The sequence below is a fragment of the Varanus komodoensis genome, unplaced genomic scaffold (assembly GCF_004798865.1).
Source record: "Varanus komodoensis strain SLA01 unplaced genomic scaffold, ASM479886v1 scaffold5, whole genome shotgun sequence".
Taxonomy (NCBI): Eukaryota; Metazoa; Chordata; class Lepidosauria; order Squamata; family Varanidae; genus Varanus; species Varanus komodoensis.
In genome coordinates this window covers 4,691,712-4,705,693 of record NW_025336087.1, presented here as the reverse complement: position 1 = coordinate 4,705,693, position 13,982 = coordinate 4,691,712, and positions in this window count along the sequence as shown.

Genomic DNA, 13,982 nt, shown 5'->3' with positions numbered 1-13,982 from the left:
AGCTAGGTGCTAGCTCTGTGCAGGACTCCAGAGGGTGAGTGCTCCAAAGAATGCTCACTAGTTGCAGCAAATACTATGATAGAGAAGTAGCTGGCAGGCTTTCTGGAGCATCCTCAGAATAAGGCAGTACATCCTTCTGGCAAGGAAGGAGCACACAATTTCCCACTTTAGCACCTGACATATTGGCTTCTTCCCACCTCATTGGTGAGATCGACCTGCAGCCACCAAATCCACAAAATAAAACAAATAAGAAGGATAGCTCACTAGGACCACAACATATTCAAGGGTAATCGCAGAGTTTTATTTTGTGACAAGTGACTAGCATGCCTTTTCTTACTCACTTTCACATCCTTTCCAGTAAGTTGCGCTTGTTGAGAATATAATCTAGTGATGCAAAATTTTCCAGTGCTATATTTTGCCATAGTGTTTGGGTCATCTACTGCAATCAATCACATTAGAAGGGCTAAATATGATATGAACTTCTATAAGTTGTTCTTCTGAAGCTTGAAGCTCAGTTGCACATGGACAAACTGGAAATAAGGATGACAACACTTTCCTATGCACAATGTGGTTGACTCATGTCTGGGTTTGGGCCAGACTTATGGATGGACATTTGCTCTCTATGGATGGACATTTGCTAACATTTTTCAGTAACAAATTGAAGAAAAATTGAAACTAAAGACTGATTAGACATGTGTGAGAACCCTGTTATGGAGATGGGAATTAGTTGGATTCCCTGGACTTGGCTTCCCGGTCTCCAATCTGCCAAGGGTCCATCTGGCCAACAATCTGTTCAAACAATGGCCAATTACCCATGGGATCTCACGAACAGAACATGAGTACAACATCACCCTCCTGTCTAATTTCCCCAGCCTGTGCCCAGAGACTCAGAATGGCCCTTTAGTGACACAGAATATTCAACTTGATATTCTGAATCAGATTTTTCTCAACTTGAAATGGAACGAATAAGTACAGCAGAGAGTGGGTGAAGGTGAAGGTGCCATAGTTACCTCAGCATAAGAAAGCTAAACTGTTGATATAAGGTATCAGCTCTCTTTGGGTACATGTCCTAAACCAATGTATTTTTTCAGATGTGGGTTTTGTTTTGTTAAATTTAAATGAACAGCATAAATAAGCATATGGTATCATTTTTACAAATTTTCCACTAATATGACTACATAAAGCTTTGGATGTGCTTGTAACATTTAAACAATACGAGCACTGGAAATTTTTCCAGAAAAAAAATCCAGTATTACTGTTTCTGGAATATCTCCATCACTGGTACAATCAATGGAAGTGCACATATTTCACATGAGAGGATCCCCCAGTTCAGTTCTTGGTATCTCCAGATTAAAAGGGATCTTAGGGAGTACAGCTGGGAAAAATATGGACTTTTGAGAGCTACTGCTGGTAGGCTGGGCAGAATAACCTGAATTAGTCTGTCAGCTTCTTCTATTGGATGGGTAATGCTGATAATTGTGCAACCTTTTTCTGTGTGCACATTCATAAGATTGCAGCTTTCAAGCAGCTGTAGATCCCAGCATCCTACCCATTTCCCCAAGCAAGTTAAATCTGCAGATCTAATTTTATTGCTCAGCACAGACACAAAATCTTTATAGAGACCATGAAAAATGATTGACACATCACTGTGAATGTATATAAAAACTACATACAGCTCATACACTACTTCGGGATTAAGAAGACATGCAGCAAATTAAAGTAGCTGCAGTATGTCCAGAAACTATGAAAAGAGGCCCATTAGTGTGCATGTCTGTATGGGATGTTCAGGGTGGCTTCACAGTACCTATGCATGTCTTACACAAATTTTGCAATGGTCCCAACATGAGTAGAGGGGAATATCAGAAGATAACGGTGCAAATGGTGCCATGTAAGTTGCTACATCATACACAGGCTACAATCTATCAGAAAAGTTAATGTGCGAGTGCTGTTGTCCAGCTTTCACTCATTCCAGTGGGAATTGCTGCTTGGGAAATGTTCACAATTCACTTCGCTGCAGTGAGAATACAAACCATTTGCTACAAAGTGATTGCCATAAAATAACTACTTAAATCAGTTTTGCAGTTTATTTTTGCATTTCCTGTGGGAGAGAAGAGAGTTCAAGAGCTTGCTCCTTATTTTCCTTCTTTTCAGAAGCAGGATGCAGAATCCTACGTTAGCTTTTAAAGTTTCCTGTAACAGTAATATGTGATAAAATGTGTTTTCAAGAGATCACGTAGTGCTTAGTTCAGGGAAAGCCTCTGGAGAGAATAGCATCCCAGCAGAATTCCACAGATCACTTAAGAACAGTATTATCCAAAGTGCACAATTATTTACTATAGTGATGTTACTGAATGCAATATAAATTTTAGCACAGTCCATTATAGTGCTCTGTTTCTTTACAAAATACACATTTCTGAAGTTCAAAATCCGAATCAACACTGACTACCCAATTTTACAATCATGTAACTTTTGATTTCTGCTGACTCTTCCATAGATAAAGTCAATTGCCATCCCAAATTGTTTGGGCTATAGATCTTCATAGTCCTGTTTTTCAGTTACTGTGTGTGTTTTACGGCTTCAGTGGCCCAAGAAAAGTATCATCCTTAACCCTATTCTCCTAACACAGGGTGAGTTTACATGACACAAGAATCCATGCAACGAATAAGCTACACAATATGGATTATTGGGGAAATGTTCACAATGAGTTGTCCCCACCTTCCTTCCTCCTAGGTGGCTGAAGCCACCTTGTCTCCTCTCCCTGGGCCACTCAATACCTCTTTGCTATTGCTGCCACAGCTTTTCCCCCTTTTTTCTCTTTTCCCATTCTCTTCATGATCTCTGCCTGTAACAGCTATTGCAATTGCAGCCCCTCTAAAGTGTCTAAGCCTTAGATGGAGCATCCATCACTGATTTATTCCATTTTTAAGACACCAGAAATGTGCACAAATACTTTTATAGTTTTAAGAGGGAGTGCCTGTGTGCATTTGTAGCTGACCATCTTGCTTGCTCAGTGTGGACAAAATTGTCTGCTGCCAAAGTGCAGTGACATTGACTAAGCAAGGCTGCAGTTCTGTTACTTTGCCTCTCCCTTGATTACTGTGCCTGGCACCCTTTCCTGAGACTATAAGTGCTTGAAAAGGGGGAAATGCATCCCACTTCCTTTATGGGAACACAGTTTTGAGGGCTGCCAGACATAAGGGGTTTTCACAGGGCTAAACAGCATTTCCTTATTGGGAAATACACTGTCATGTAATGTGACTGTAGGAACACTTCGGCTGCCTTTGAGGCTGACCTTGCTAGAATTGGGAACCCCATTTTGCAGTATACTATAGTCAAGGCTGTTGATCTGTATTCTCTGCCTGCACTGGGAGAATGTGCACCTCCTGGGAACCTCAGGGGTAGGGAACCTCATGCCAGGGGGACATATTCAACCCACTCAGGTTCTCAGCCACATCCTTTCCCTCGCCTTCAACTGTTCAGTGGTTTCCCAGCTTTTGTATAGTTTTTTCACCTTTATAAGGTTCAACACTGGCAAGTGAGTGTTTTAAGCTAAACAACACTGGTCTTTTTTGTCCCACCCGCCACTGCAATGTGGCCCCCAAGAGCTTCTCAAAAATTGAATTTGGCCTTCCAGTCAAAAGATGTTCCTCACTCCCATCCTGCAGGGATACATGCTCTATTTTGAGCAAAACCAGAAAACTTGAATAGAGGATATATTCTTCCTTTGTCTCTCAGCACTTCTCTGAAATGCCTCCTAGCCTTCATGCTGCTTCCGCATCCAAATGTACTTAGCAAAACATTAGGCAGAATCCAGCAAGTGTGTTTATCAGAAGTTGCATCTTATTTAGAAATTGGAATAAATTACATGGTCCCTTCAGACCTACGTGGCATTAGGACACAAGCCCAGTATAATTTTAATTCCAAACAAACGTCAGATGCTCTTTTAGGAGTGCCCCGTCTTCTGCTGTAATAAAAGCCTGTTTTCTTCTTGTGAATTGTCAACTGAGGATTATATAGATGGATGCTTTTATATTAAAAAGAGCAAGAGTTTAAATATACAGACTCATAGTAGAAGCATATAATATATGGAGTTTTCATCTAAGTATTTAAGGACTCTCCTAGCATCAGGTAAAGTTAAGAAAGTATAAGAAGCTGTCTGGTATCAAGTGAGATGCTTGGTCTAGCCAGCCGTGTTGAAACCAACTGGCAGTACTCTGCAGGGTTTCAGGCACATTTTTTTCCCCAGCCATATGAGGTGATGTCAGAGATTGAATCTGGGACTACTCAAATGCAAAGCATGCATTCTACCATTTAACCACAGCCTGAAGCTTAAATATTGAACTGAAACTTAATATTGAATTGCAGCATTGCTATGTTAATGTCCAATTGACTCTGACCACATCTCTCAGCAAAAGGATACCCTTTGACTGACGTGAGATGCATCTCAAGCAAAGAACTTACAATTTAAGGGTGAATTGGGATTACTTTTCAGCTTTTATTGTAGGTGGAAGAATCACTTCTGCCCCTGATCTGTGCATGTCCTTTTAAACTATGGTGATCTACAAAGAGCAGCACCCAAATCAGCCCTGAACTACTTCAGCAACCCAGGATCTGTTAATTTCTCTGAAAATATCACTATTTGGAGCCATGCAGCTTCTTGCAAAATGTATATGGGGGAGAGGGGTTGATGAGTGTGTGGTAGAAAAATAGTCTTTAAAGTCTTGAAGTGATGGTCTTGTAGAGACTGGCAGTGGTAGTCTGGAGAGTTTTGAAAATGGAGCCCAGCTGAGAGAAGCTTACGTATTTCCTTTCAGCTAAGCTCCTTGTTAAAAACTGACAGCACAGCCAATGGTGGGCTTATGAAGCAATCTTCCAGAGAAGTGTATACATGTCAAGGCAAGGATGAAAGATGTGGTGACTTGATCTGAGTGGGTGGAGAAACTAGTGGCTGAAGCAAAACCCCAGAGGACATCTTAACTGATGTTTCCCCCAACTAGCAACATGCATGTGTGTGCTACAGCCATGAAAATGCCCATTCATGCTTGTGACTCCAGGGGAAAGGACTGAAAAGGGCCATAATTATAGTGCTTTTATGCATATTTTATGCATATACAGGGGTACCACCTTAAAAAGGCAAGAAAGATAGTAAGAAAGATAAACAGGAATCCTGTTGGGAGGGTTCAGGAAATATTGAGCAGCTTAAACAAGGGCTAGGATTTGTATGATAGGGAAAGGGAATCAAAACAAGGAATCAAAACAAACATTTGAACCATTTAAAGTAACAACATTCTGAACAATAAAATTAAGGGGAGTATCATAGTTGTAAGTTATACAAATACAAGATATTTCTTAACACCTCTATTTACCTACCTACTTTCTTCTCATGTATTCCAAGAGAGGTAGGTAATGCTCCTGCTTTTTTTTGGTTTCTCTGAGAAGTGAGAGCTCCAAACCAAGAGGATAGTGTAATATATATCAGCACACTAGTCTTAGGGTAGAAGGGTGAGTTATGTGACTGCAGATGACCAGAGAACTTCCCAACAACAGGTTCCATGCAGGCACAGAGTCTGTGTGATGCAGAGACCATGAAGAAGAACTACAGTTACAGCTAAGAAACCCGTGCTACACAGTCTCTGTGCATCACACGTTATTAAACCACTGACTTACCAGAAGGTAAAGGGAACAGGTGGTCAGGTTAGTACAGTTGAGAGTACTGCTGATCTGAAGGAGGCATTCTTACTTGCTTGACAGTCAAGGCAACAGTGTTTAACAGACATCATGGGTTGCTACCATGCAGTAGCCTGTTAGAAGCACCTCTTTAAAAAGGAACTGAAGAGGCAACAATGTGGGCACAATGGGCAAGGAACAATCTCTGTATCAAAAGGGAAAGGCTTGGAAACTAGAGGGAAACTTAAATTTCCATCCCGTTTCTGACACAATTGTCATCCTGACCTGAGAAGAAGGCTTGGTTGGACTACCGAGACCTCATCTTCTGATAGGGTCAACCTGTTTGAGGAATAAATGGCTGATGCTGGTGTTGAGATTTATTTGAAAGTCTAACCTGCACTTAAGGTTCTTGGGCAGCACCCACACAATGCAAGCTTCCCGCCTAAAAAGTCTAAGCACTGATAGAAAAGCTTCTGACAGAGGCCCTGTGCAGGGATAGAATTCATATGTATGTGTGCATATACAGATAGATGAATTAAGAGCCCACAAACCTGGACTTTAGATACTGACAATTATGAAGCTGCATCTGATTTGTGACTAGAAAGAAGGCAGAATGCTGCTGCTCCTGCTCTTTCCTTGTCTCTTCCCAGGCTCTTCAAAACAGCTTTCCTTCCTCATCTTTTTCTCTTTGCAGTCCCTCAGTAACTTTCTTCACAGGAGGCTGCCCATTTTTCCTCCTTACCATTCTCACCAGAACCTCTTCTACCATAGTCTCAATTCCACCTCAAGACTACTCAAAGAAACTATGCAAAGACCTGCTTCCAAAGGAGGGAAATCCCAACATTTCCATTGTAGATCAAGATGCTGAATACAGCTTTGCACTGTTAAATTCTGTGTTTTCATGATTTATTACACATGCTTGAGTCAATAATATATACTGACAAAATATGGCTCTAGTTTTGCAAGAGTATTTTTTACTCCTTAGCAAAGACAGCATGCAAACATAAACATAAATCAATCTAGCCAGATCCAATCCTTCCACAGAATATAACTTATGTACAGGGTGTATGCAAACACTTATCTGCTACATTTTTTCCCAGCTATTCAAGCCCATCTTCTACAATCTCTAGAATGCTGGTCAGCACATAGAGTCCTCTTACCTTCCTGCCCACCCCCATACACACTTTGGATGCATTATCTTTCTTGTGTTTTTTGTATGGGCTTTACGTTCTTAACATATTCAGCTAAATGGTTTATCCCTCAAATTCTGTGTAATGAACCTGTAGAAATAAGAACATAGTGGTTAAGAGCATGGGACTGGGACTCAGACGATCTGGGTTCTAGTCCCCGCTCAGCCATGGAGCCAACTGGGTGACCTTGGGCCAGTCACAGACTCTCAGCCCAACCTACCTCACAGGGTGGTTGTTGTTGTGGGGATAAGATGGAAGAAGAGAATGATGTAAGCTGCCTTGAGCCATTTGTTGGAAAAAGGCAGGATATAAATCCACAAATAAATAAAATAAATAAATAAAAACAAAGTTTCTTTCAACTATTGTAAACCCCTAAGATATAAAAGAGAGAGCATGCCCATATGACATAGTAGACAAAATTGTTTTAAAAAAAAGAGTATTATGGTAAAATAGACAACAATGAAGGGCACTAAAGTTGACTGCACCATGCAGCCACTTTGTTCCAAGTGTTACAATTCTTCAGGTAAGCAACTCTCTTTCTGTTGGGAATGAAAAAGATAGCTGCTCTTGGTACACATTCTCAAGGTCTGCTCACTGAACTTCAGAGGAGGGGAAGGAATAAGAGCAGGAATGTGGGTCAACTCCAGACATTGAGATAAGAGAAGCAGAGATGCTTATCTCAAGGCCAGACTCCTCAGATGTGCAGGCAGCCTCTGAAAATAACTAAGATACACAGTTATCAGGAGGGGGTTTGAAACGAGACAGACAAAATGGGTGTGCCTCCTGACCCCATGACGAGTCATCAGCAGAGGAGGGTGGCCCAATTAGAGAGTCACCATACAGAGAGGAAGTATGCTCATTTTCAAAAGGACCCTCCTCAAGGGATGGGCCCCAGGCATGCTCATAAGGAAAGTTATTGGAGGTGAATACTAGATTGGGTTCAACAAACCACACTATGCAAGCTAAGAGATTTATTCTGGGAGTTGTGCTTCTGGAAATCGCTTTGATCAATAAATAATGTTTTACAAGAAAGGTCTGTGGCTTTGAATGTGCAAAGGGAGGAACCCCAGCTCACAGCAGATTGTTCTATATTAATCACAGTGTGTTGACCTGAGCCACCTGCCCTCACTGTGCAGTGGTGTTGGAAGGGCAGTGTTTGAAGCTGTGTTGGAAGGGTTTGGAGAGAAGCCCTCCCAAGCTGGTCGCTAGAAGGGCAGCCCTGAGGATTGCAGCAACTTCAGAGGGAACAGGGAGGTCTGCTAGGGGACAAATTATGCCAGCATCCCTGCCAATAAAAAGGTACCAGTGAGAGTCCTGATTTTACTGCACTACCAATTAAGTATGTTAGTGACAGTGGATTACAACATTAGGTATTGTGTACACATAGAACAGAATGAAATGGAAGACCTGAGAAAGGCAGGTTGCTTACCTGTAACTGTCGTTCTTCAAGTGGCCATCTGTGCATTCACACATATGGGTTCTGCGCCTGCGCAGTACCTAAGGCCGGAAAGATTGCAAAGCTAACAGTTTTTGGTGGGAAACTCCATTTCCCTCCCCCACAATGCTATAAATAGAGCGTCCGCTATTTTCTCAGTCTTAGAAGACCGAACGTTCACCCCCTCTCAGAAGAGGGATATATAGCATTGAATTAGTCAGGGACCATGACAGTCAAATGAAACATGGTACCGACAGAAGATCCACTCACTGACACCGAGTGGGGCCGGCAGGTGGGTTGTGTGAATGCACAGATGGCCACTCGAAGAACAACAGTTACAGGTAAGCAACCTGCCTTTCTTCGTCGTGGCCTCTGTGCATCACACATATGGGTGATTAACAAGCTTACCCGAATCGGAGGAGGGAGGTGTCATCATCAAAGAATGGCGGAGAGGACTGCTCTACCGAAGCAGCAGTCCTGTCAGGCACGTACATCGAAGCGATAATGCCTGGCAAAAGTGCATGGAGCCGCCAAAGTTGCAGCTTTACATATGTCCTGTATTGGGATTCCCGCAGCAAAAACAGAGGAAGCTGCTACCACACTGGTGAAGTGACCCCTTGGAACAACAGGTAAGTCCATCTTAGCAAGTTGGTATGCCAATACAATTGTTTGCACAATCCATTTTGAAAGTCTCTGTGAAGTTATAGGAGAACCCTTGTCCTGCTCTGAATACTTCAAGAAGAGGCGATTAGACTGTCGAAAAGATTCCATACATGATCTATAAAATGCTAAGCAACGACTCACATCAAGTGTATGTAGGGATCTTTCAATCGCGTTCAATGGCGATGGAAAGAAAGCAGGCAAAACAATGTCCTGATTAACATGAAACGGCGTAACCACCTTAGGCAAAAACATCGGATCCATCCGAAGGACCACTTTTTCCTTATGAAAGCTCAAACGAGGAGGATCTACTCAGAATGCACAAAGTTCACCAGCCCTTCGGGCCAAAGTAACGGCTACAAGGAAGGCAGTCTTCCAAAACAAAAGTCGTAAGTCAATAGTCGCCAGAGGTTCGAATGGGGCTCTGGTGAGAGCTTGAAATACAATGGAGAGACTCAACGTAGGCATAACAGGACAAACTGTCGGGTGAAGATTCTGTAGTCCTTTGATGAATCTTCTAATAATTGGTTGTGAGAAGACCGATGAACCCTGGATTGCTCCACGGTAATGAGAGATCGCAGCTGTGTAAACCATTATAGATGAAGGTTTAAGTCCCGAGCGATGCAACTCTAAAAGGAACTGCAAGATGTTTTCGACGGATGCCGAATGAGCAGCAAACAAGTTGGACTCTGCAAAAGAGGAGAATAGACGCCACTTCGCTGCGTAGGACTGCACGTCGATGGTCTTAACGCAGATTCGAGAATGCGTTGTACATCTGGATCGAGAGAATTCAATTCCGAGGCAAAGTCTATCGGTTCTGAGCAAATGAATGGTGTCTCGGTCTCGTAAATGGAAAGTCAAGGTGAATGGGTCGCCGTTGATACTGAATCAGTAGCATGGATCATTTGATCCGCCAAGCTGTGAGGCTCAATGAAGTTAGATCCGGATGACGAACAGCTCCTCCCTGTTGCGTTATGAGGTGAGGCACAGATGGTACGCGGAGAAAGTTGTTGTCAGACAGATGGAGGAGGGTGGAGAACCACGCTTGACGGGGCCACCAGGGTGTGATCAGAATACCCATGGCATTGTCATGGACGATCTTCAATATGACCTTCGTAATCAGAGGAATCGGAGGGAAAGCGTAAAAGCTGATGCTGGACCATGGGTCCATGAGGGCATCCCCCAATGATCCCGGTCTGATGCCCGCCCTGGAGCAGAATGCTTCGCATACCCTGTTCTTGTGGGCAGCAAACAGTCCAGGTCTGGATGTCCCCAACGTTGAAAAAGTTGATTGCAAACTTGTCGATCTAACTCCCACTCGTGAGTCATCGACATTCACCTGCTCAAAACGTCTGCTTCCTCGTTGTCAGTACCAGCTAGGTGAACAGCCAGAAGGGTAATGTCTCTCGGGATGCACCAATCCCAAATCTTCATCGACAGCCAAGCTAGAGGTGCGGATTTCATCCCGCCCTGCTTGTTTGCATAGAACACAGCAACCATGTTGTCCGACGCAACCTGCGCCATGTGCCACTGTACAGTGTCCTCGAAGGATCGAAGAACTTTGAAAATCGCCAGAAGCTCGAGAAAGTTGATGTGCCTGGCTGATTCCTGTCAATCCCAAGTGCCTTGCATCCATAGTCCTGCACAAATGGCACCCCAACCGATCAAAGATGCATCAGTATACAGAGTCAAAGTGGGATGAGGTGGTCGGAACAGAACACCTACATTCAAATTGTCCAGAACTATTATTCTAGTGTGCGTAGGACAGACAGCGGAAGTTGAACAAGCTTGGTAGGCGAGTCCTGTTGCGGATGAAACATCTTGCTGAGTGTAGCTGAAGTGGTCGTAGTCAAAGTCTGGCGTGAGGAACGATGGACGTGGCCATGTGACCCAGAAGCTTTTGGATCGAGAGAGCCGGAACAGTCCTGTCTCGTCAAATTCAGTGGATCCATGAGAAAAGGTTGTCTTGACGAGCCCAAGGAAGAAATGCTCTCGCTACAGCGGAGTTGAGACGCGCTCCAATAAAGTTGATCACCTGCGAGGGAACAAGGGATGATTTTTCATGATTAATACACAGTCCCAGATCATCCAGTAAGGAACAAGTTGTGTCCACAGCTGATAGAAGACCTTCCCAGGTCTGGGAAACTAGTAACCAATTGTCCAAGTAAGGGTATACTTGAATACCCTGAAGACAGAGGTATGTGCAAACCGGGGCCATGCATTTTGTCAAGACCCATGGAGCAGTAGCTAAGCCAAATGGAAGGACGTTAAATACAAATATGTCGGAACCGATGGCGAAACGTGGGAGACGCCTATGGCCAGGATGAACTGAAATATGAAAGTAAGCATCTCTTAAATCCAGGGAGGTGAACCAATCCTCTCTCCTCAGCAACGGAAGGATATTCTGAAGGGTGGTCATTCAAAACTTCTTAGGTTTGATAAACCTATTAATGTCCCTTAGGTCTAGGATCGGACAGAGACCACCATCCTGTTTAGGAAAAGTAAATATCTTGAATAGAATCTGTGAAGTCCCTCAGAGCAGGAAATCTGTTGGATCGCTCCTTTACGAAGTAGTTGGATAACTTCATCCACTAGCACTGGTGAGCGTGGTATAAATCGGATCGGACCCGATGGAGGAACGGTGTCAAATTCTATTCTGTATCTGAGCTGGATGATCGATAAAACCCACCTATCAGGTGTGATGGACTCCCAAATGGGGAGTTGGCTTTGCAGCTGGTCCCCAAATGGAGAGGGGAAGGTGGGAGCAGGAGAAGCGGAGAGGTTCGCCAAACCCGTCAGCGTTGGCGTTTGTCGGAATCGTAACAACGACGACCCTGTTGGAACCGCTGCCGCGGGGTTTGCTTCCGACACTGACGTTGCTGGAAGTGTTGCCTCCCTGGAAATTGGAAATATTGCTGGGGCCGATACGAAGGACGGGACCACAACCACTTACGTCTCTGCTGGGTAGGAAGCTCCATACAACGCGCAGTCATCCTTGACTCATGTATAGACTTGAGTTTGTGGTCCGTCCTGGAGTGGAAGAGGCCAGAACCATCAAACGGCATTTCCTCAATTCGACGCTTCATCTCATCAGGGAAATTGCAACTCCGCAGCCATGCATGCCGGTGGAGGGAGATGGTACTGACCAGAGCCCTGGAATCGGAGTCCACATGATGTCTTGCCGTTGACAGCTGCTGTATCGAGACATGCATGGCCTCCTTGATGAAGACCCTTGCTAGGTCCCTTTGCTGGTCCGGTATCGAAGCGATGACATTCTCAAGCTTTTGCATGAGGAAATACCGATACCGGGCCAGCGTTGCCTCATTGTTAGATATGCAGAGCCTGAGTCCAGGGGCTGCATAGACTCGACGCGCCAGCATATCTATCTTCCGCCCTTCTTTATCCCGGGGGGCGGTGTGGTCCCACGACTCTCTTCCCTGAGAGGACTCGACGACCACCGAGTTCGGCTTCAGGTGGTGCAGAGGAACGGTATATCCTGCTCTTGAACTCGGTACATCTCCTCGTACCTCCTCGATGTCGGTTGCAGTTGGGTGGGCAGATCCCAAGGCTGCACCATAGCCTGGCATAGAGTGGTAATCAGCGGTAGGATAATAGCTGCTGATTACTCGCCTCTGACAATGTCATAGAACTTGTCCGTGCTGGAATCGATTTGATGTTGTGCTTCGATCTCCAGTGAATGGACAAGCCTAGCCATCAGCTCCCCGAAGGTGACATGGGGTTCCTCAGGCGATCCCGGACCCTGAGTGGTGATGGCTAGGTCAGGGGAAGTCGAATCCACTTCGGAGTCATCCGACTCATACCCATACTGCATTGGGCTGCTAGAGGATGATTCCCCTGGAGAGGTGAGATGCCCTGACCTCAATGGCCTGGAGGTAGACAGGTCTTCTCTCAGTACCGGAGAGCGAGCCGATGAGTAACAGGGAAATGATGAATATTCACCCCAACTGCCACGGTGACTGGTATAGCGGGGTTGGTCCCATTCCTCCAGGGGCTGTTCCGGCGAATGATGTCAGTGCCCATGCTGGGATGCGACTGGTGCCGGTTGTGGCATCGGTGTCGGAGAGCGTGCCGTAGGTGCTGAATCACAAATCTCACCATCCGAGATTGATTTGTGAAGCAGCGAGTCGGGTTGCTCGGGCGATGCATGCTCTGAGCGAATGACCTGTCTAGGGGACCCTGCAGGTGTCACCTGCATAGCAATTTGCAGGGACAGGCCCATCAGTGTCAGTACTGTTGTGGCCATCAGGATCGATGGTGCAGACGATCCCAAATCACGGTGCCAACCCAGATCCGGCTTCTTAGGCTTATGAGCCGTCTTATCCGACTTCTTCCTTGGCTTCTTATGGCCAGAGGATTTATCGGAGCCTCCATGCTTCCTTTTCTCCTTTATCTTGTGGGGAGAAGAAGTTTGCTGGGTCTCGACAACCTGGACCCCATCAGCCGATGGACGCTGAGGAGGCACGGCAGAAGCCGAAGCTGTCTAAGCAGCCAGTTGTTCAGACTGCATTAGGGCCTAGTCCCAAAGCATTTTTCACAGGTGGTTTTCACGATTCTTCCTCACCTGCTTCGTGAAGGCCTGACAATGGCCGCACTTATCCGTCCTGTGCCCCTCGCCAAGGCAGAGGCAGCACAGATCATGCGGGTCAGCTGGCGACATCTTTGATCCATATTGGGAACATTTACAGAAGGCCATACACTGCACCATCGGAAAGGAAAAAGGAGAAGATAATAAAGAGGGTAAGATAATATTTTTGTTTTTTAACAGGAGAGTAGGAAGAACTCGAACGGGAAGAGTAACTTGGAAACTGAATAAACACTAACTAGTAACAAGAAGATTAATGGTAAGAGTAATACAATATGAACAAGAGAAAAGGCTTGAGGCACAGCGAACAGCGGTCGCAAATGACTGAGAAAATGGCGGACACTCTGCTCTATTTATAGCATTGTGGGGGAGGAAAGCGGAGTTTCCCGCAAAAAACCATTAGCTTTGCAATCTTTCCAGCCTTAGG